The sequence below is a fragment of the Carcharodon carcharias genome, chromosome 10 (assembly GCF_017639515.1).
Source record: "Carcharodon carcharias isolate sCarCar2 chromosome 10, sCarCar2.pri, whole genome shotgun sequence".
Lineage (NCBI taxonomy): Eukaryota > Metazoa > Chordata > Chondrichthyes > Lamniformes > Lamnidae > Carcharodon > Carcharodon carcharias.
The window spans coordinates 5,928,446-5,952,565 of NC_054476.1; positions in this window are offsets into that span (position 1 = coordinate 5,928,446).

Genomic DNA, 24,120 nt, shown 5'->3' on the forward strand with positions numbered 1-24,120 from the left:
ATTTAAGAGTCAACCACATTGCTGTGGTTCTGGAGTCACATGTAGGCCAGACCAGGTAAGCACAGCAGATTTCCTCCCCTATAGGGCATTAGTGAATCAAATGGGCTTCAATGTCCCAAATGGGACAGTCAGCAATGGTTTTGTAGTCATCATTCGACTTTTAATTCTAGATTTTTATTGGTTTCCAATTTCACCATCTGCCGTGATGGGATTCCAACCAAGTTCCCGGGGCTTTACCCTGGGTCTCTGGAACATGAGCCCAGTCACAACCCCGCTCTGCCACTATGCCACCACCTGCCCGGAAGCTCAGGTTTTTCCACCTGATTTACACTTTAACTTTACTATTGGTGTAAAGCTGTTTCAACTTTCTATCAATGCTAAATTTGTAGGGGTGAAATTGGCCAACAACAATAACATGAAAAGTGTTCTTAGCAAAGCGGCAGGTGGTTTTATACTGCTTTCAACTTCATAAATAGTGAAGAGAATTGGGTATGAGGTAAAACTGGCCGCCAATTTGTGAGAAGCTTTTCTTATACTACTGGCAGGCCTCAAATTCAGCCATAAGACCATAAGACATAGGAGCAGAAATTAGGCCATTTGGTCCATCGAGTCTGCTCCGCCACTCAATCATGGCTGATAAGTTTCTCAACCCCATTCTCCCGCCTTCTCCCCGTAACCTTTGATTCCCTTACAATCGAGAACCTATCTATCTCGCTCTTAAATACACTCAATGTCCACAGCCGTCTGTGGCAATGAATTCCATAGATTCACCACTCTCTGGCTAAATAAGTTTCTCCTCATCTCTGTTTTAAAAGGTCTTCCCTTTACTCTGAGGCTGTGCCCTCGGGTCCTAGTCTCTCCTACTAATGGAAACATCTTCCCCACGTCCACTCAATCCAGGTCTTTCAATATTCTCTAAGTTTCATTCAGATCCCCCCTCATCCTTCTAAACTCCATCGAGTATAGACCCAGGGTCCTCAAACGTTCCTCACATGTTAAGTCTTTCATTCCTGGGATCGTTCTCGCGAACCTCCTCTGGATCCTCTCCAGGGCCAGAATATCCTTCCTGAGATACAGGACACAATATTGCTCACAATATTCTAAATGTGGTCTGACCAGAGCCTTATAAAGCCTCAGTAGCACATCCCTACTTTTATATTCTAGTCCTCTCGAAATAAATGCATTGCATTTGCCTTCCTAACTACCGATTCAACCTGCAAGTTAACCTTAAGAGAATCCTGGACGAGGACTCCCAAGTCCCTTTGCACACCTGATTTCTGAATTCTCTCCCCATTTAGAAAATAGTCTATGCCTCTATTCTTCCTACCAAAGTGCATGACCTCACACTTCCCCACATTGTATTCCATCTGCCACTTCTTTGCCCATCCTCCTAACTTGTCCAAATCCTTCTGCAGCCTCCCCGCCTCCTCAATACTACCTGACCTCCACCTATCTGTGTATCATCTGCAAACTTAGCCAGGATGCCCTCAGTTCTTTCATCTAGATCATTAATGTATTAAGTGAAAAGTTGTGGCCCCAACACTGACCCCTGCGGAACTCCACTAGTCACCGGCCGCCATCCTGAGAAGGACCCCTTTATCCCCACTCTCTGCCTCCTGCCAGACAGCCAATCTTCTATCCATGCTAGTACCTTGCCTCTAACACCATGGGCTCTTATCTTACTGAGCAGCCTCCTGTGCGGCACCTTGTCCCTGCGGAATGTGAATTCAACACAGTGTATTGTATCCCAAGCAGGAAGAATAATTTCCAAGGTTAGCCCTGACTTTAGCACAGCAACAATTTAATATACTATTTTGTTCTTTAGCACAGAAACAATTTAATATACTATTTTGTTCCTCTTAGATTAAGATTTATTTCTTCCAACTCTAATATCCTTTTGGTCGTTTGTCATTTTTCATAGTGTCCCTTATTACCATTCCTTAGCATTCTACCATAATTTATTCCATATAACTGGCACGCAGACACTTAGACTGATGAGTACTCCTCTATAACTGTCCAATAACTGCTGCTTGAGTTGACTCCCATTGTGTAAAATTGCCAAATTTTGTATGTAAAGAATGTCTGCAAACCAATATCCCCTCCACTAGCATATTAAACCACTTGGCCAATTATTTACACTTAAAATTTAGTATATTTAAAAATTAAGTAAAGAATATTTTTAATTCTTTCACAGGATGTGGGCTTCACTGGCCAGCATTTATTGCCCTTCCCTGGTTGCTCCTGAGAAGGTGGTGGTGAGCTGCCTTTTTGAACCACTGCAGTCCATGTGGTGTAGGTACACCCACAGTGCTGTTAGGGGGGAGTTCCAGGATTTTGACCCAGCGACAATGAAGGAGCAGCGATATATTTCCAAGTCAGGATGGTGTGTGGTTTGGATGGGAACTTGAAGGTTGTGGTGTTCCCAAACCTCTGTTGCCCTTGTCCTTCTAGATGGTAGAGGTTACAAGTTTGGGAGATGCTGTCGATGGAGCCCTGGTGATTGGTTGCACTGCATTTGCTGTAAATTACAGTTACAGTTCACTCATGGGCACACTATTAGACCATACCTCAATGGGTCTAAAAATAATGTTTTCAAAGACAGTGCTAAATGCAGTGTTCAAAATATATGGGGGCAGAGGGCCCCCCAAAAGCCCCACAAATGTGAGAGACTGAATCTTTGAGGAGCTGCTCCTCCAATCACAGATTCAGTCTCCTCCATTGCTCACTGCTCCAGCTCCTCCAATCACATGTTCTCTCACTCTGTTACTGCTCCACATGAAATAGAATCTATGATTGGAGGAGCAGCAAGGGCCTAGCCGATGACACCCACATTCTACAAATAATTGATATTTTACCTGAAGTAATTCAATTCATTTTTAGCTGTCAGATTTTCAATTGGAAACTCCTGCCCTAGTTTAGCATGTACTGAAGTTGAATCATTTCAACATCAACTCAGTCAATTCAGGTTCTTCCATAATCCCAGCATCTGACTCAATTTCTTAAATGGTATTTATAAAATGGCTCATTAGAACTTTCAATACAACAGTAGTATATATAGTATAAGCAAAATCCCAAGTCTCATAGCTTATTTTTAATATAGGTACAAAGAACTGCAATTAATATTCCATCGATCGATGCAATCTATGTCTCAATAAAGTGCGGATGATCATGTGAGGAGGTGCATCAACCTGGTGGTGGGGGAGGGGGGAGAAATCACTGAAATGTGAAGTGGATGTGAATTAAACCATTTGTTACCTGATTGTATTCTTGGTGCATCAGGATTAATTTGTATGCATTCACCTTGTTGCACAAGTGAACCTTTGGAAATCAGTACCCTGACATGTTTGACAGCAGTCATTTTAAACAAAAGTATTGCAGGGAAAGAAACCTGAAATTAGGGAATTAAACCTAAAGAATTCTGTAGAGTGCTAATTGTTTGCAATTAATTTTTAAAGGGGCTGCACATGCAAGAGACATTCCCAATAAGCTACCTTGAGCCAAGTAGTTAGAATTTTCAACAAAAACAAAAATAGCTGGAAAAACTCAGCAGGTCTGACAGCATCTGTGGAAAGGAAGACAGAGTTAACGTTTCGAGTCTGTGTGACTCTTCATCAGAACTAAAGAGAAATAGAAATGTGGTGAAATATAAGCTGTTTAAGGTGGGTGGGACAGGTGGAGCTGGATAGAGGGCCAGTGATAGGTGGAGGCAAAGAAGAGGTTGCCAAAGATGTCATAGACAAAAAGGTCAAAGGGGTGTTGACGGTGATGATATTAGTTAAAGGATGTGCTAATGGTGACATTAAGGGTAGAAAGCAGGATAAGCAAGTGACAGATGGCCCTAGTGGGGAGTGGGGTAGGGGGAAGGGATAGATAGTTAGAATTTTCATTTTGAAAACAGAGTATAGGGGAGTTATTTATAATAAATTAACAAAAACATCTTATTTATAGATTCAAGTTAGAAGATTTAATAATACACCTATGTATGTGTGACATCTGTGCTAGCTTATCTATCCAAATTCAACACAAATGGAAAAGGTAATGTTACAACGTGACTATATCATCTAATAAAAGAGTTGGTGAGAATGAAAAAGGAGCCCTTAAAAACCAATAATTATCCCCCCCACCCTCCTCAAGAAGTAGCCCTGGACAGAGTCACACAAAGAGCTGTCGAATAAAAATATATCCCTGGTTAAATGTATACAATTGCATTTTCAAGTAGAGATTTGCCTCAGAACAACAAAATCAGCATAATAAAAACACCAAAGATGAAATAGAATGTCTTACTGGTCTACAGAGATTGTGTTATTTTTAAACATTCAATTGTAGAGCTGGAACAAAATCAAAAAAGGGGAAGTTAGGGTGCCAAGTATTGTAAAGTTACATATTGAATATTCGACGACTGTGAAGAAATCTTACTTCCTGGGTCTTTGAAACAAGTTGATAGGAACCAATATTTTCAAGAGGTTAGAACCTATTAAAGGTACATTCTACAGCACCCACAGGTAGCATCACCCTGCACCCTTACTTGTTATGTATAATGATAAGAACCAACCATGAAACTATTCACACTGACAAAAAGGATTGGCAACAACAGATTTCCTGCTCTTACTGAACTATAAAAGTACTAAAAGGAATTAAAATAACATGTGTTTATACAGTGCCTTATTGCATCCTCAATAAGAAGTATTCCAAGTTGACAATTGTTTCGAAAACAAATCATTGCTTTTCAGTCAATCGTTCTTCACATGGATATCAATATTGTTGCTTTTCAACTTCTATCATTACTTCATGGTCCACAGGGTTCCCAACAAAAATAATCCCACCTGCTGGCAAAATCAGCTTTATTGCCCATCCCTAAATGCCCTTGAAAGGTGGTGGTGAGCAGTCGTCTTGAACTGCTGCTATGCATATGGTGTAGGTACATCCACAGCGCTGTTAGCCATAGCGCTGTTAGGAAGGGAGTTCCAGGATTTTTACTCAGCGATGTTGAAGGAATGACCGATATATTTCCAAGAGGGGATGATGACGACTTGGAATGGAACTTGCAGTTTGTGGTTTTCTTTTGTGCCTGCTGCTCTTGATGGTATGTTAGGAAATATAGATAGTTTAAGTAAGTTATATTGGCATTTGTGGGTATTAGAAATTAGTTTTAGCTTTAATATTTAAATTTGATTTGTAATTTTGTATGTGTGTGTGTGTGTTAAGGAAAGGTCACGTTGAGTTTTAGTTTCATTTTAAAAGGTATTTGCATTTCTAATGAGGTTTTTTACAACTGTTGCAGCTAAGGTAAAAAAAAAAAACAGGAGTAGAAAAATAGTACTATTGTCGAGCAACAGGGGTCCAGAGAGGCAAGTCCTCCTGTAGACACACACACAAAATCCAGAAACCGTACTTTGATTTGGAAGTTGTTGGAGTTCAGTTGGCTTTGACGACAGCTGCCAAATGGAAGCAACCTAAAAGGGACAGATAGCCAGTGCCAAGTTAAAGTTGGTTGAAAGTAGCTGCCAGGAGAGACTGGAGCAAAGGGAACAGATAGCAAGTCCCAAGCTAAAGAAAACCCCAAGAATCCATGGAAATGGAACAGGAGAAAGTCCCAAGCAGACCTTCTAGTCAAAGGAAGGATAGGAACCTGGAAAAAGGTCCTATTCAGTGAAGTTAAGAGTGAGGGGCAGTGAAAAGCTCCAAGCTTCAAACTGAAAGCTTCAAGCTTAAATAGATAAAGGATTGAGGTGTCACAAGGTCCAAAGAGACAACTGAAAGTCTGTAACTCTTTGCTATGGGCATCTGACGCAATGGTGTACTGTTGATGGCTGAGTTGGTGAGAGAGAGTGTGTGGTAGACAGCTTGAATGCATGTGGTGATCCAGTGGAGAGGAATATTAGAAGGAGAGTTCAAAACCCTGGAGGAGAACCCTTGTGGAAGGCATCTGAGAGAAAGCGTCTGTTTGGGAGAAAATTCCCGCTGACCTGAAAATAGAAATGACACGGGATGACATCGGGAGTTCCACCCGCCATCATCTGTGTCATTTTTGAAATTTACTTTAGGTTCTGCTTCTGGCACCTGTTCATAATATTCCAGATACAGTAAATTAAGGTATTCTTTTTCAATTAGTTTACATAAATAATATTATTTTTATAATAAAGTGCTTTCATTATAAATTTACAATGCAATGATACAAGTCATGTTAAAGCACATTATGTCTCTTGAATAGGGTGGTATTGAAATTGGCATATAGCTGAGTCAACTGTGTATTCCTAAACAATAAAAGGGTTCCTCAAAGTGTGACTAAGAAGGGACTATTTAAGGCATCCCAAATATGATCAATCTCACTGTGAAAATAGGTTCCAGTGAATGAAATAGTAAAATATCACTCGTGCAAAGAGAATGTTCTATGCACAAGTGAAATTTTTTACACCACAGGAAGAATTGGCAGAGAATTTAACTTCTGTGTGTTCATTCTTAGAAACTATCTTTTCAAACTAGGAAGGTTATTTGATTAAAAATGCACTTAGTTGAACTATTTCTTAAGGAAAAGATGTTGACCTTTTAACATAAAGAATTAGAATCATCCCCCCAGGTTAGCTTGCACATGGAATTTGCACCAATGCACAGCTTATTGCCCATTGTATACCATGCCCAAAAATCATACAGTATGTACAGTTTAAATTAAATAATTTAATGACAAGTAGGAATTTCTCTGTCTTTATTTTTCTCAGAACAATTGGATCACAAATCATAATCCAAATTTTGTTCACTCAAATGGTTTTTCTGATCAGTTTACTTTTACATTTGTCACATTTTTTAAAAAAAAAGTATAAAATGAGCAAAGGCAGTGACCTGAAATGTAGAAGAAGTGTAACTACTAAAAACATATCAATTGTTAAATTAACAAATAATGTCTCTATCCATCCAACCAAGCCAAGGTTTTTTTTTACCTGCTAGCTGCAGATCAGAGCGTAACCTCAACCAGTGTTTACTTAACAGCAATTAGGCTCCGTGGTCTTAAAGAAACACAGTTTTGCCTCAGCAAGAACAACAACTTATAATTATACAAATCGATTATCTGTTATCCGAAATCCTCGAGGCCAATCACGTTTCAGATTTCAGATAGTTTTGGTTTTCAGATACTGTACATAGAACTAGGCCCACTTACATTACCGTAACCTGAGCCTAGTTTATCTATAGTCTAAAGTAAATAAAATGGCTAGGAAAGTAAGATGTATCACTGAATAGTAAATATAGGGTACATGTAATAAGTTCCCATCCAAGGTGCAATCTGTGGAGAGATGTTGTAGGAGAGGTTTCAGATTGTCAATATTCTCTGTTGGGAGGCATTCTTGAATGGTTCTTCCAGCTTCATCCGCCTCAGTAACATTGATTTTTATTTCATAAGTTTGCCTTTTATTTTATAGATTGACATTATTTCTTGCTCACTTACAAATGCACATTGTTAGAGTGCATCTGTTAACTCGCCACACACCTTAACAATATCGTCCATGGGCACTTTCTCTACAGTATTCACTATGTCATCCTCATCATTGTTTTTATCAAGGTCATCGTGACGTAACACCATTTCTGCAATATCCCCATCAGTCAAAGAATGCACAGTGGGAGCATTGTTATCAATGTTAACCACTTTCTCAATATCGTCGGCCTCCACCACATTCACATATTCCATTTCCTTTTTCACTTGTTCACATGAAAACCCTCAAAGACTTCATCAATATATTCATCTTCAATGAACATTGTTGCAGGCCATTCACTTTGCTTTCTGTCCATTAACTAACCCTCTATCCATGTTCATACATTACCCCAAACTCCCTGAGGCCTTATCTTGAGTATTAACCTTTTGAGTGGCACCTTATCGAGTGCCTTTTGGAAATCCAAGCATGTTACATCTACTGTTCCCCCTTATCTACCCTACTAGTTACATGCTCAAAAACTCTCATTTGTCAAATGCAGTTTCCCTTTCATAAAACCATATTGGCTTTGCCTGACCATATTATGAATTTCTACATGTATTGTTAAGACTTGCTTAATAACAATTGTCATGAAAGCCCATCTGGTTCATCACTGCCCTTTAGGGAAGGAAATCTGCCACCCTTACCTGGCCTGGCCTACATGGGAGTCCACACCTACACAATGTGGTTGACTCTTAAGTGCCCCCTGAAACAGCCTAGCAAGCTACTCAGTTCAAGGGCAATTAGGGATGGGCAGCAAATGTTGGCATTGCCAGCAACACCCACATCCCATGAAAGAATAACGTAAAAATATAATAATAATAGGTTCTAACATTTTCCCAATGGCTAATACCAGCAGGTGACAGAACCGATTTTTTTTTGATAGACAAGACATCAAGGAACATGGAGCAAAAGTAGGTAAATGGAGTTGAGACACAAATCAGCCCTGATCTACTTATCACTGCTGTGTCATGATTTATTTTTCATATCCAAACAGGCTCAGTGGATTGTATAGTCTACGAATGTTCTTGTGCAATTACTTTAATGACCTGTAGTTTGTGTTTCTGTAATACGTAGTGGAATTCTGCAGCAGTGGTTTTATGAGTGTGCAGCAGTTCAAAATGGAGATGGTCATCTTTTGAATGCACATTTGGACTCCTAGGTAGTCACATTGAAATAACCATATTATTAAGACACAGCTGTGTTGTACATAATGAATAACAAGCCAGCTTTAAAAATATATTTTATTATAGGTTGCATGTTTGCACCAAAATCCTCACAACATTTAAGAAGTATTTAGACGAACATTTGAAACACCATAGCACACAGGGTTACAGGCCAAGTGCTGGAAAATGGGATTTGAATAGATAGGTGCTTGATGGCCGGCACAGACACAATGGGCCGAAGAGCCTGCTTCTGTGCTGTATAACTCTATGACTCTATGCCAAGCTCATGTTTATATGAGTCCAGAAATAAATAATTCCTATGCTTTAAGATCAAAATTTAAGTCATCTTTCATTGGGCTGGAATTAAGCCTATTAAAGCAAATCCTAAAATGGAAGATAAAGCCAAATCCTTCTTCCTAATCCTGCTCAAATCCAACGCTTACTTTGGGTATCACTTTAAGATATTCTTGCCAGTTTAAAAAGGCACCACATATGTTATAAAAGCAAAATACTGCAAAGGCCAGAAATTTGAAACGATAACAAAAAATGCTGGAAAAAGTCAGCAGGTCTGGCAGCATCTGTGGAGAGAGAAAAACAAAGGGTTGAATTCTGCCCTAGATGGGTGGGTGGGCCCGACCGACTCGACGGTGGGTGGGTTGCCGATCACTGCTGCCAAAACGGGTCCCGCCGCCATTTTAAGTGGGCGGGCCAGTTAAGGCCCGCCCAGCGTGACACCCAACGGGAAGCGCTATGCGCTCCCTGTGCGGGCAATGGGGGTGAGATTCCCCAAATGCGAGAGTGCACTCTTTCGTGCATGCGCACAAAACAGTGCACATCTCCCTGAGGCTAAGTGCAGCCTCAGGGAGATCACTGAAAGGTTGTGAAAGTTGAAAATTTAAAAAATCATTAACACGTCCCCCCTCATGGGAAAGTGTCACACGAGATGGGACATGTTAGTAAAGTACACAAAAACTTTATTAAACTTTTTAAAATCCGAAATCAAACCTCATCCCGCCACTGGATGAGGTTTGTTAAAAAATCTGCCTGCCCATTGGGCCTGTGCGCTGAGCCGAAGTTCGGACGGGCTCCTCAAAATCCTGGTCGATTGCTGATTTAATGGCCTTAAGGAGGCTTTTAATTAATGGCGGGCCTGCATCCCGCTGCCTAGCGCGCCCGCCGACCTAAACATCGCGATGCCGCACGCTGATGTCGGGACACTCGCGCAGCATTTTAGGCGCTGATGCGTGGGCTCCGCTACCCGCACGTCAACCAGAAGATTCAGCCCAAAGTTAATGTTTCGACTCTGCGTGCCCCTGCTTCAGAGGTTCTGAAGCAGGGCCATACGGACTCAAAAGGTTAACCGTACATGTTATTGTGGCTGTCGTTCCTGTACCCTTCTCTGCAATAGGTTATTCTAAATTATGTTAGGTGCATGTGTTATTGTCTGACACAATACGACCTCAGAGACCCAGGACAATAAGCAAACAAACCTCGTATACCTCATCAGATGGGTGTCAAGAGACTATTCTCTGACAACCAATTCCCTCTAATTGATCTGAGTACCAGGAAGTAATAAATAGTTCCTCTGTTTATAGCAACTGCAAAGGGCAGAGTTTAACCCCAATATAATTAATATATTGATTTTCACAAGCCATTTTCTGTAGCAAACCTTGATACTGTCCTATCCCTGGCCTGTGGTAGGTAAGACTACAAAACAAACTCAGTTTTATTCTAACAATTTAAAATTATAAAGTGCTTCCAAAGCTACAAAGCCATAAGATGATTGACTTTGTTCATTAACATATTTTTATGACTATTTAACAGTCAACAGCAACTGTTAGCATTCTCCCAGAAGTTTTCACTGGTTTCTACATTATTCTTCAGATACTATTCAGTGCCCATGATTTCCCAAATATATTCTAAATGAATATGTGGAACAAAAACATTCAGGCTGTACAAAACTTCACTAGTACTAGAATACAGTCACTAAAGACATCGAGGGCTGGTTCCACTGGAGTTTGCGAGGTCAGTGCAAGATCACAAGTTAAATAGCTGAGGCCACTAGCAATAAGCCTTAGGTGCCTGCCTTCTAATCCCACTAGGGTGTCAACCCAGCAAGAAAATACAATGACACTTTTTTTTCAGAAGGCTGAAGGTTAGCTGCAAGAATCTTCTTTGTCCAGGGAACCAGCAGGCAACATCCCAGGTCTGGACTCAAAAGATGGGTCCTTCTTCTGCTGTTGGGACTATGTGGTATGCCTGGTCCCATTGAGTTCACTTCCTTGACAAAGTCCCATCATATCCTCTGTTAACGGCAAGCCCACCACCTTTTCACCTACCCCCGATCCCACAATACATTGTGAAATCGGCAGTCCGCCCACCACTTCTAAAATGTTTAAGGGCCAGGGAAAGGCTTCTTCCCCTCCTGGGCCCAATGTACTGTACACAGCACATCTGCTGGAGTTTCCTTGGGAGTGCATTAGAAAAACAAATTTTAGCCTCGTGTAAGTCTAAAATTATTAAAATACATGTTTTGACAGTACTTTTCTAAATATCATTAAAACAACTGAAAAGGAATAACAAAAGGTTCCTTCATAGCAGGCCCAAAGATTAATTAGAATGACGTAAGACTCTGCACATCGGCTATTTGAAAGAAAATACCGTTTCCAAACTGAATTGAACAATACCTAGCAAAAACAAAAATACCTGGAAAAACTCAGCAGGTCTGGCAGCATCTGCGGAGAGGAACACAGTTAACGTTTCGAGTCCGTATAACTCTTCAACAGAACTAAGGAAAAATAGAAAAGGGGTGAAATATAAGCTGGTTTAAGGGGGGTTGGGGGGTGGGGGACAAGTAGAGCTGGATAGAGGGTCAGTGATAGGTGGAGATAACCAAAAGATGTAACAGACAAAAGGACAAAGAGGTGTTGAAGGTGGTGATATTATCTAAGGAATGTGCTAATTAAGGGTAGAAAGCAGGACGAGCAATGTACAGATAGCCCTAGTGGGGGTGGGGTGAAGGAATCGAAATAGGCTAAAAGGTAGAGATAACACAATGGATGTAAATACATTAAAAAAATAATGGAAATAGGTGGGAAAAGAAAAATCTATATGAATTATTGGAAAAAACAAAAAGGAGGGGGAAAATCGGAAAGGGGGTGGGGATGGAGGAGAGAGTTCATGATCTAAAATTGTTGAACTCAATATTCAGTCCAGAAGGCTGTAAAGTGCCTAGTCGGAAGATGAGGTGCATAAATACCTAGGCATGGAACTTGCAGCAGTGGCATGGTGACAGGGCTCGAAATTCACCTCAAAGAAAGCTGTCCACAATGATCTGGCAATCTCTGATTTTACCTCTCCTGACACTAATTTCATATCAGCATCAGGTAAAGTCAGTCACTGGCATTCAATAATGATGAGATAACCAAGCAGGCTAAGCAGCCAATCGCATTGAATCATTTTCATCAACAGCAAACTAGTAAAGAAAAAGCACTGATTGTCCTTTACTTTTTAATCATTTTCCAAGAAGCAAAGTTGGATCATGTCCATTGGATTAAGGTAGAAGCTGAAACATCAGAAATAAACTTAAAAGAAGTATGTAGAATTTTTCACCACAGTGGAGAAATTTGACATTCTACAATGTAATTTTTTTTCAAGTCCAGAGATGTTTTTCACAGTAATTAGGGGACTGGAATTTACTGCCGCTTCCAGGTGTGTCTTTGGTGGGGGCGGGGGGTGGGTGGGGGGGCACATAAAATACAACAGGCGGCAAGCCCACCACCTTCTCACCTACCCCCGATCCGCTTCCCACAATACAGTGTGAAATCGGCAGTCCGCCCGCCACTTCTAAAAAAATAATGGGCAATTGACCTTGTTACTATGCTCATGTATTTCACGCTGCCCATGCCATAAATGGTTGATGTGTAAAAGGGTGGTAAAAGAAAGCATAGGCCAAGGAGGGATAAAAATGGGGACTTGCGTGCGAGATGGGAGAAATAGTGGAGGTATTAAACAAGCGCTTTGTATCTGTCTTTACAAAGGAAGAAGATGCTACCCAGGCCGAGGTAAGGGAAGAGGTAACTGGTACATTCAAAGAATTTACAATTGAGATGGAGAACCTTTTAGAAAGGCTATCTTTACTTAAAATAGATAGGGTACCAGGACTGGATGAGATGCAATCAAGGGTATTGAGGGAAGTGAGAGTGGAAATTGCAGAGGCACTCGTGATAATCTTTCAGTCTTCCTTAGACACAGGGGTGGTGCCAGAAGACTGGAGAATTGTGAATGTTACACCCTTGTTCAAAAAAGGGGTGCAAAGATAAAGCCAGCGACTACAGACCAGTCAGTTTGACTTCAGTAGTAGGGAAACTTCTGGAAAGTGTAGTTTGGGAAAAAATTAATAGTCACTTAGACAAGTTCAGGATAATTAAGGAGAGCCATTGTGGATTCATTAAGGGAAAATCATGTTTAACTAACTTGCTGGAGTTTTTTGAGGAGGTAACAGAGAAGGTTGATAAGGGCAACACTGTTGATGTGGTGTATATGGACTTTCAAAATGTATTTGATACAGTGCCACACAACAGAGTTATAGGCAATAAATTCAAGCTCATGGAATAAAAGGGAAAGTAGGCACTTGGATAAGGAATTGGCTGGGTGACAGGAAACAAAAAGCAGTGGTTAATGGATGTCTTTCAGATTGGAGGGAGGACTGTAGTGGAGATCCCCAGGGGTCAGTATTGGGGTCCTTGCTCTTCCTGATACATATTAATGACCTTGGCTGTGGTGTGTAGGGCATGATTTCAAAATCTGCAGACGATATGAAGAGTAGGAACATTGTAAACTGTGATGAGGATAGTCTTGAACTTCAAAGGGTCATAGACATGTTGGTGGATTGTGCAGACAAGTGGCAGATGAAATTCAATGCAGTGAAGTGTGAGAGGATTCATTTTAGCAGGAGGAAAATGGAGAGACAGCATAAAATAAAAGGAGAAGCGCTAAAGGAGATGCAGGAACAAAGGAACCTCAGTGAATATATATATATATATATACACAAAGGCAAAATGGTCACAGATTTACACTATGTGGTAGTGGGTGGGGATAACCACGTTTTACTCACCAGTCGCAATGGCAGCTTTTCAGCCCTATCGTCCCAAACCCGCCACATTATTTATACATTCTCGGGATACACGACGTTTCGATGCCGGGCAAGCTCTGATTTGCTTACAACGCTGTCATCTCGTTGCTTGATCACACCAGGCACCACACTGACAGTACAGCCACGCTCAGTCCTTCCAGCCCAGGACTGCAGCAAAGAAAACTTGGCCCCAAAAGGCAAGAAGGCTGCAGCCCTCGATTACTCTTTGGATGCCGTGGATGCCCGTTGCGATATCCTCTATCCCGCTTTGGCCGCAGGAGAGGCAGCAACATTACCACTCCAGCTTGGGAGATGGTGGTAGTGGTGGTCAGTGCCAATGCTGTACAGAAGAGGTTGGCCATCCAATGCAGATAGAGAACAAATGACCTCATCCATGCAGCCAGGGTGAGGCAACCTTCTCATTAGCCTAAACTCACACACATTCACTGGCATATCACTCACTGTCAACTCAAGGGACATCACCATCCATTCTCACACACTTACCCTCACATATCTACCTGGTCTCATCTCCTCTTCAGTCTGCCTCCTCAGCCCTCATCATTTACGTCCACTTGGACAGATACCCCCCTTTCCCCGGTACACCCTTCCTCTTGCAGCCTCTTCCCTTGCCTGAGGCCACTTCTCCCCCTTCCCCAAGGAAGACTTTGTCCTGCAGCCATTGAAAAGCCACCCACATTTGGCTGGCCTGGTAGGTGGAAACCTGCCTGTGATGCGGTGCTGTCTGTGAAGCCTGGCACTGATGACTGTGAGTGCTGACCAAAGCTAGGTAGGCAAACAAACATTGAAATCTTGAGCGGAGTGCAGCCACCAAGCGCATGCCTTATTTGTGCTGTTGTGAAACATGTTGGTGTGTTTTCCCGCTGAGGTGGGTGGACCATTTGGGGCAGGGGAGCGTATGAGTCCAGTAGGCTGGCCTTATAATTATATGCAGATATATTACAATGAGATTCCCGATGTCTGAGATTGGGAAAAGCGGCCCACCATCGACGGGCAGGGCAGACAATCGCAAACTGGTTTCACAATGTCGCAAAACCGATTCTTGGCCTTCTCGCCATATTGTCTGCTCACACCACCAAACAGGCCCAACACCAACGGGCATGGAAAATCCTGGCTTAAGTCATTGAAAATGACAAGACATGTTGAGAGAGCAGTTAATAAAGCATGTAGTATCTTAAGTTTTATTAATAGCGGCATTGAGTACAAGAGTAAGGAGGTCATGTTGAACTTGTATAAGACACTAGTTTGGCCTCATCTGGAATACTGCACCCAGTTCTGGGCGCCATGCTTGAGGAAGGCATTGTGAAGGCATTGGAAAGGTTACAGAGGAGATTCACAAGGATTTCAGGGATAAAGAACTGTAGCTATGAGGATAGATTGGAGAGGTTAGGACTGTTTTCTTTGGAGAAAAGAAGGCTGAGAGGAGACTTGATAGAGGTATTCAAGATCCTGAGGGGAATGGGCAGGGTAAACAGTGAGAAACTGTTCCCATTCAAGGACACAGATTCAAAATAATTTGCAAAAGGAGTGTAAGTGATGTGAGGAGAAATCTTTTCACCCAGAGGGTGGTTGGAGTCTGGAGCGAACTTCCTGACTTGGTGGTGGAGGCAGGTTCAATCGAGGTATTTAAAAAGGAATTAGATTGCTACCTGAAACGTAAGAATGTGCAAGGTTACGGGGATAAGGCAGGGGGGTTGGGACTAGGTCAAATGCTCTTTTGGAGACCCTGTGCAGACTCGATGGGCTGAATGGCCTCCTTCTGCACTGCTAAGATTCTGTGATTCTGTGAGGGGAGGCAGGCATGAGTAGGGGGCCCATTTTTGAAACAAATTTTTGGAAAGGCAGGAAGGAAGGTCAGGCATGGCACTCATGGGTGCCTTTTTCCAAAATGTTACTCTCCTATTTTCCTTCCCCGCGAGGCCTCCAAAACCTGCACCCCCACACACACCACATTGGCTGGTAGCTCTCAGGGGTGGGACATCCTCCCACTGATGGGCAGAAGTCCCACTCTTTGCCTGTTTCGCCCTCCAACAGTGCAGGGCGGCCATATTTTAGGCGCATCAGCTGCCAACTGACTCTTGTATTCGGGGATCGGGGTGGGGGGGGGGTAGGGAGGTACACGGCTACCCCATGAATTCGGCTCACAAAGTTATTACACCGTTAAAACCCTGTAACATCTCACTTAACAAGGCATAACTTTGTCAGAGATTTTTACAAGAAGACTTGAGTGTAAATGGGAGAAATACACATCAAAACAAGTGATTTGTAAGATGCCAGGAGTTATCAGTTTCGACAGTGAACATTGACAGTTTCGCTGTCAATAGCGCCACAAAATCTGGGATCGAGACCAAAGCATCATTTATAAAGTTATAGACACCCAAGAATTTGAATTTCCATGAAAGATACAAAACACGGACTGCAGCGGATCAAGAATGCAGCTCTCCACCACCTTCGCAAGCGCAATTAAGGATGAGCAGTAAATGCTGGCCCCACCACCGGCAATCACCTCTCATGAAAGAGAAAAAAATACAATCTATAAAAGTAAATTGTACCAACATCGGTACCGGTCCTAAACTCAGGGACAACTAGAACTCCGATTCAGCAGTGCTTCCTGAGAGGTTTGCCCTATCCCTATCCTCAACTGAAGAATAAATTGCAAAACTGTATTCTGTATTATTTACCACTCCAAAAAATAAAGGATACAGCAAAATCTGGAGCCTATGACAGCTAAACAAGACTTATCAAGGTAACATGCTTCACAGAATCTTGATTCTAGTCGATGGGTTCAGTACACCTGCACTCCCAGTGGGCCAGGCTTAAAGGGAATGCATGCTGGAGGATTAGAGCTATAATGCTGGAACACTGTATACAACAGAGTACGTCCTTCACGCACACACAGCTTTCCCAATGTTTAATTTTGCTAATTTTGTATCTTCAATTGCTCTAGTTACAACAGAAATGTGTGTCTTTCAGTTATCTTCTGTGACTTTGAATGCATGCAAAGGGAATATAAATTTTTTGAAGTCTTAATAGCCCTTGTAAACAAATTGTTTCACCCTTAATAAAATATGGTGTGATTTCTTGTTGAGATTTTGCTTCAGGTTTCAAGTCCCTGCGCCCTCCAAATTTATGCACTTGTAAGTTAAATTGCATTACATTGTGGGAAAAGTTATTGATTAAAATATGGCAGGTCTCTGTTACCTTTTGAAATGCAAGGAAAAGCTAGATTATATTTCTACTTGAAAAAGTAAGTAGCACAAAACTATTTCCACTGGTAGGAGGATAAGGTATCATAGGACATATGGGAGATGGTGGTGAGTGGTAATGTCACTGGGCTAGTAATCCAGAGAGCTAGGTTAACGTTTTGGGGGTATTGATTCAAACCTATGGGATTTAATATTAAATTCAAGAAATACCTCTGGGGCAGGATCTTTAGGCTGGCGAGCAGGGGGGCAAGGATGGCCTCCGATGTGTAAAATGACGCGGGACGATGTTGGGCGGAACTCCTGACATCACCCCACGTCATTTCAATTTTCAGGTTGGTGGGGGCACAGCCGAATCAGCTGTGCGCCCACCAACCTGTCAACGGCCTATTGAGGCCATTCACATATTAATTAACCTTATTAATGGACCTGCCCATACAACCTTAAGGTTGGCGGGCAGGCTGGGAGCCCTGGCGGGCATTAGAATAAGCATCAAACCCTCATCCACGGGCGGGTTGAGGTTTCATGAGGTTTTTTAAAAGTGTAATAAATGTTTGATTTAAAGTGATGGACATGTCCCCTCATGTGACAGTGTCACATGAGGGGACATGTCAGGGCAATTTTGTTTCTGAACCTTAACCATTTCTACATTAGCCTCAGGGAGATCAGTACGCTCTTTCACAGACATGCACGGAAGAGCGCACTGTCAGCTGAGGGAATCCCCCCCTACCCCAACCCCCCCCCACCCCGCCTGCACAAGGAGCACATAGCGCTTCCTGTCTGACATCACATGGCCTTAATTGGCCCGCCCTTGTAAAAGGGTGAAGTGCCCCAACTGGGGGCGCCAATCGGAGGCGCGCCTGCCTGTGCCCGCTTCTGCACTTCCCCCACTGACAGGGGGAAGATTCTTCCACTGGAATCGAAAGCCAGTCTCAGTAATGGGGACCCTTGGTATCACATGTCATAAAAACCCACCTGGTTCACTATTGTCCTTTAGGGAAGGGAAATCTGCTGTCCTTACCTGGCCTACGTGTGACTCCAGACCCACAGCAATGTGGTTGACTCTTAACTGCCAAGCAAGGCACTCAGTTCAACGGTAATTAGGAATGAGAAACAAATATTGGCCTTGCCAATGATGCCCACAATCCATGGAAAAATACAAAATAAATGCATATTTAAGATAAATCAAGGAGGGAAATTCAGTTCTTGTTTTTTTTAATTACACCGCAGCAAGTTGTTATGATCTGGAAGATGCTACCGGAAAGGTTGGTGGAAGCAGAGTCAGTCGTAACTTTCAAAAACAAACCTGATATATACTTGAAAAGGGGAAATTTGCAGCGATGTGTGGAAAGAGCAGTTAGCTCTTTGAGGAGCTGGCCTAGGCACAAGGAGCTGAGTGACCTCCTTTTATGTCTGATTCTATGATTATTCTCACTGGACTTTTATCTTTCTCAGTGGTTTCCTCTACCTTTTTCTAACCTTGACCAGAGTGCTGGAATTGGTAGTTTGCAAACAGCTCATGAAGCATTAGGTTCCCTGATTGGAGGGTGAGTTCCAAAGGTAACAGGGTCCCCACCATATTTTAATCAATAACATTTTCCACGAGGTGATGCAATTTAACTACGAGTTCATATTTTAAAATTTGGAAATCGCAAGGACTTGAAACCTGAAACAAAATCTCAACAAGAAATCACAACATATTTTATTAAGGACGAAACAATTTGTTTTTAAGGGTTATTGAGATTTGAAGAAATTTAAATTCCCTTTACATGCGTCCGAAGCCACAGAGGGTTATTGAAAGACGCACATTTCTGCTGTAACCAGAGCAATTGAAGCTACAAAATTGGACAGATGAGGAACCAAAGAATGAAATGGCTTTTAACTTGTCCGTCAGTGAAAGTTCTGGTTACGATTGAGCCAAAGTGACCACAGTGATTACAGGTTTGATCACTGGTCTAAGCCGGTTTGCTGATTTCAGCTGTGGTAGTGATAGAAGTGATAGAAATGGTGAGAGAGTCGGAAATGCAGAGGGTAGAATCAGTCAGAATTTCTGCTCATAATCACTATCTAAAACTCCCTGTTCAATGAGTAAATATGGGGTGAAAACAAATCTAGGTTCCATCGCAATTACTTCCACAGTTAAATAGCTTGCAGATGTCAAGGAGCAGAAATAGGCATTTTGACCCAGTACAAATAAGGTCAGTTCTACTGGATATTTTGCAGTGATTTTCAGTATTCATTATCTTTCTTCCCCTACAGTCTCCCTCTCGATGTCTTCATTAGACAGTCCAGTTCTCGCCATGGAAATGATTTTGAATTGGCCACACTACACGTGGCTGTCAGCTGTGATTCAGATGGTGGCAATCTTGCATCTGAGTCACAAGGGTCAGTGTTCAAGTCCTACTCCAGGACTTGAGCACAAAAATCAATGCTGTCTCTCCAATGCAGTACTGAGGGGGTGCTACACTGTTGGAGCAGCAAACTTTTGGATGAGATGTTAAACTGATGCCCCATCTGCCTGTTCGGGTGGGTGTAAAAGATCTGTTGTAGAGTTCATTTTCCAGGCAACTTTCTTGGTGGAAACATTGAACTTCTATTTATAAGACAACAGCAGCAGCTACATGTGTACATCTAACTCTGTAACTAAACAAGAACTCTCAGGTTCCCCGTGCAGCTAACTGGTTGGTTTACACAGATCACGTGATCTTACAGCTCATGATTATTCTTAAAGTTACAGTCCTACATTTATCAAAACTATAATTACTACAAGACCCCATGACACTATTCTGAGGAAGAGCAGGAGAGTTATCTCTAGTGCCCTGGCCAATAACAATCGACATCACAAAAACAGAATATCTGGTCATTATTGCTTTGCTGTTTGTGGGAGTTTGCTGTGTGTAAATTTGCTGCTATTTTCCTTAAATTACAGCAGTGACTACCCTTCGAAAGGTGCTTCAATGGCTGCAGAGTGCTTGTGACATCAGGTGATGGGAGTAAAGCACTATAGAAATGCAAGTCTTTCTTTTTGCAAATATCAAATGCATTCTCAGCAGAAGTCACAGATGTTAAATAATGTCTTATAATTTGTTCCCTGAATGTTTCCAAAATATGATTTTCTGAACAGAAATATCATCCAAAGCAGATTAACAAACTTAGGCTTTACAAAGAAAATTAAACAGACTGAACTGCTGGGCGAGAGGGTAATTTTCTAATAGCAAAAACAACAATCCCAAAATTCAAAGAAACTGCTGGGCCTGAATTTTTGCCCTTGGCAGGTAGGCGTGATCAGTGGGCCCACAACCGGTCAGGAAATGTGTCGCCGCTCGCGATCGGCCCCTGGACGCCTCCTCCCAATGGTCGGGAAAGGGCGGGCAGGGGCAGGAGCCTGTCAGCTGCCGGGTCCAAGGGCCCTCATGGCCGAGCGCCCTGCCTCCTCCATTGAGAGAGTGGCGACTCTCACGGAGAGGCAGCTCCAGGAACAGAAGGAGGGGTTCCTGGGGATGTGCTCAGACCTGCAAACCCTCACACAGGCAATGACCTCAGGTGGTCAGTGTCAGAGTGTGAGGTAGATGAGGTACCCAGCATCCCAGCTCGGTGCCCGTCCATCAATGGCAAGCAGGGAGGTCAAGAGTGACCTCACGTTGGCGCATGAGCTGCCTGTCGTCTCTGTGGGCTCCTCTCAGGGCGCTCTGGATGACGGCAGCAGCTCCTCCACCCCTCTGCCAGTGACCGTGGCATCTGATGAGGCTGTGATGATGGGCAGATGCCAGCCATGGCACTGGCTGCTCCCTCCCAGATGGGGCCAGCACAGGCTTCACTGGCCAGAGGAGGCCCGCCAAGGTCATCAAGGCCAACAAGACAGCAGAGTCAGCAGGTTGTCTCCAATGCCAGTTCCATCGAGGTGGGGGGCACCAAGACATAGCACTCGCAAACGTATTTTAAGGGATCCTGAGCACAAGATGGACTGTTCATGGATGGTCTTCTGTTGTATAATGTTTTGTTGATGTTTTCTGGTCTGGGAATTAAGATCAGGGAAGGTGATGTTAACTTTTTGGATTGTCAAAATGAGATAAATTTTGTTTTTGTCCTAGTGGCCTGTGTATGCTTCACCTTTGTATTTTATTCGGTGCAGGGTACGCCAGTATCTCATGCTGGACATGAGTGGCTCTAAACTTTATTGCACAGGCACTGAGTGGACCTTGGATTCAAATGAAAGGGTCATTTCAGACACCCGGGATGGAGGCGGCGGCCCTGGCATGAGGTGGAAGCTGATCTTTGGCAGCCAGGCTGAAGGAGCGTTGGATCAAGGTGTCCCTGGTGTCCCTGCCTCCCTGGTGGTTACCAAGGTCTGCCTCCATGTCCTCAGTGTTCTCCTCACTGTGCCCCTCTTCTGACTCACTACTGGACTCATCCCCTGTGGCCTGTGGAGCTGCATCAAGATCCTCTTCCTCCATTGGGTCCCCCCTTGCCAGTGCCAGATTGTGAAGAGTGCACAATGCAACCACTATCAGTGACACCCGCTCTGGGGGGTATTATAGTGCTTCCCCTGAATGGTCCATGCATTGGAAGCTCATCTTCAGAAGACCTATGGTCCTCTCTGTCACTGCTCCTATTATAACGCTGTCTGCCTCTGTTCTTGGGATGTGTAGAGATGTCAGAAGCCACCTTTTCAACAGATAGCCCTTGTCGCCCAGCACCCATCCATCCAGCCGGGCTGGAGCACTGAAAAGCCTCGGCACCTGAGAGTGTCTGAGGATATAAGTATCATGGGAGCTGCCACGGTACCTTGCACAGACTTGCAGAATCTGCAATCTATGGTCACACACTATCTGGTCATTCATCAAGTGGAATCCCTTCCTGTTATTGAAGGCACCCGCCTGACCCGCTAGTGCCTTGATGGTCACATGTGAGCAGTCGAATGCACCCTGGATGCAGGGGAACCCAGCAATTGCTGCAAAGCCTCAGGCCGGCTCAGCCTGCCTGGCCTCGTCCATATGGAAATGAATAAATGTCGTTACCTGCCTGAATAGAGCTTCTGTCTTCTGCTTGACGCAACTGTGGACAGCTGATTGGGACACTCCACAAAGATCGCCCACTGACCCCTGGAAAGAGCATAGAAGTTGAGGACTACAATGACCTTCAGAGCCACTGGCATGGGGTGTCCACCCAGACAGTCAGAGCTGATCTCAGGCCCAATCATCTGACAGATGGAGGTCACTGTCTCCCTGGAGAGACGAAGCCTCCTTCGGCACTGCACCTCAGAGATATTGAGGTAGCTACATCACCGCCTGTAAACCCTGGCAGCAGGATAGTGTCTTCTGCTGCCCCTTCTGCCTTGGACTTCCTGTTGGCCCTGAGCCCCCAGTGCCTGTGCCTCTCCCTCCCACAGGTCCCTCCCCTGGAGGCTGCATAGGGACACCCGGCCTCCTCTCCCTTCTGCCCCTCTCTTCCTCCTCAGGGGAGGTGCCACCAACGGAGACCACAATCCTCTTTACCAGGGTCACAGAAGGCTGTCTGTTACCTGGAAGGGTCCATACAATCTGAATCCTCCGGGGGCCTTGGAGACACTAATAAGTCCTGAAATAAAGCCTGGAAATGCTAAGAATGAAGCTCAGAACAGAGACGACGTTCAAATAAGCAGCCAGCAGCAAATATCTCCTAAACTCCTCACTGCTCAGAATGGCAATGTTGCTGACCCTTTGACCCTTTTTATCCCACCCTTGGAAGAGGTTTTGCAAAGTGTGGGCTGCCCGCCTGCCCGTTCTGCCCATGCAACAAGCATGAAATCGCATGGGCAATGTAAAATTGGTTTCAATTGGATTTTAACGGCCTTAAGAGACCTCTTAATTGATGGTGGGCACAGCTCCGGCACCCACCAACCTGAAGATTGTGCGCGTGCAGGATGATGTTGGCATGCTCACCCGCGAGGCATGAAATTCTGGCCCTGGCGTCTCTCCTTGGTCAACAGTTCAACAACAGGACTGATTGGCACACAAGAGTTTTGGCCATTTTTAAATGAAGGGCTTTCTAAAAACGCTCTCCTTTCGAAATGATGGTACATCCTTTCTGGAATCTTCTGGTTTTGTTGTGTGTTCTCTCTCAGATGCAGGTCAATGTACAAGAAAGCAAGAGATTCAACCATTCCAATCACCCAGAACACGTGACAAAATAAAGAAGCGATGCCAAATTTCAAATGCCAAGTTTCACATGTTGGGCAAACCCCCAGCAACTCGTGTCGAACGGGAAGTATGACCAGTCGAGGTGTCAAAGGAAATGATCAACACCAGAGAACTGCACCCGCAAGGTCTCAAGGGAAAGAAAAGCATTCAGGAATAATGACTCTCACAGTCTGTTGGAGTGGAAATGTATCTGCTGACTTCAGATCTTCCCTGCTGCGCAGGTTGACGTCAGAAAAAGATTCCTCAGACACTATTCATGTTGCACGCATCACTTTTCTCTGATCTTTGCTATCAGCACTCTGGATTTACATCCCCATTTACATTTCACGGCAGGTTCCGGGGTAACTTCCATGTTCTGGCCATGGGCCTTCCTTGCTGTCTAGAGGATATCCACAAGGGCGAGCTATCGGGAAGGTATGTTCCTGGCCTGCATGAGTGGGACCAAAGCACAACCCACCCACGGCCAGAAGAAAATGGTGCCTGGCAGTGGGTAGTGGTGTGAATGCTGCCTCATTGGCATTACAGCATTGCTGCCAAAGTCTGGGCTGTTGGCAATGCCAGTGCTGCAATGTATTTGTAGCAAACACCATACATCACTGAAGACACAATCTGTTATATTTGCAGAACAGACTGTGCTCCAAACACCTTTAACATGTGTCATTATGTTTGTAATGTCATGTTTAATGGCTATAAATTGCTAACAATAGGAGGATACATCCTCTTTGGACTCATCTGACCACTTGCCACTAGGATTTTTTTTTCTCTTTTTAAACAACTTGTACCGTTTGGTGGACTGGCATTCTGTGAAGCTTCAGGATATGTGTATTCAAAGTTAATTGTCATTCTTTCTGCAGACAATCAATTTTTTGCCCCCCTTGCACACTCTTTTTTTCTTTTATCTAGCAGCGTTGAGGTCAATTGTAGTATCCTTAAGGTTACCCTAATCACTTCAGTAGCGAG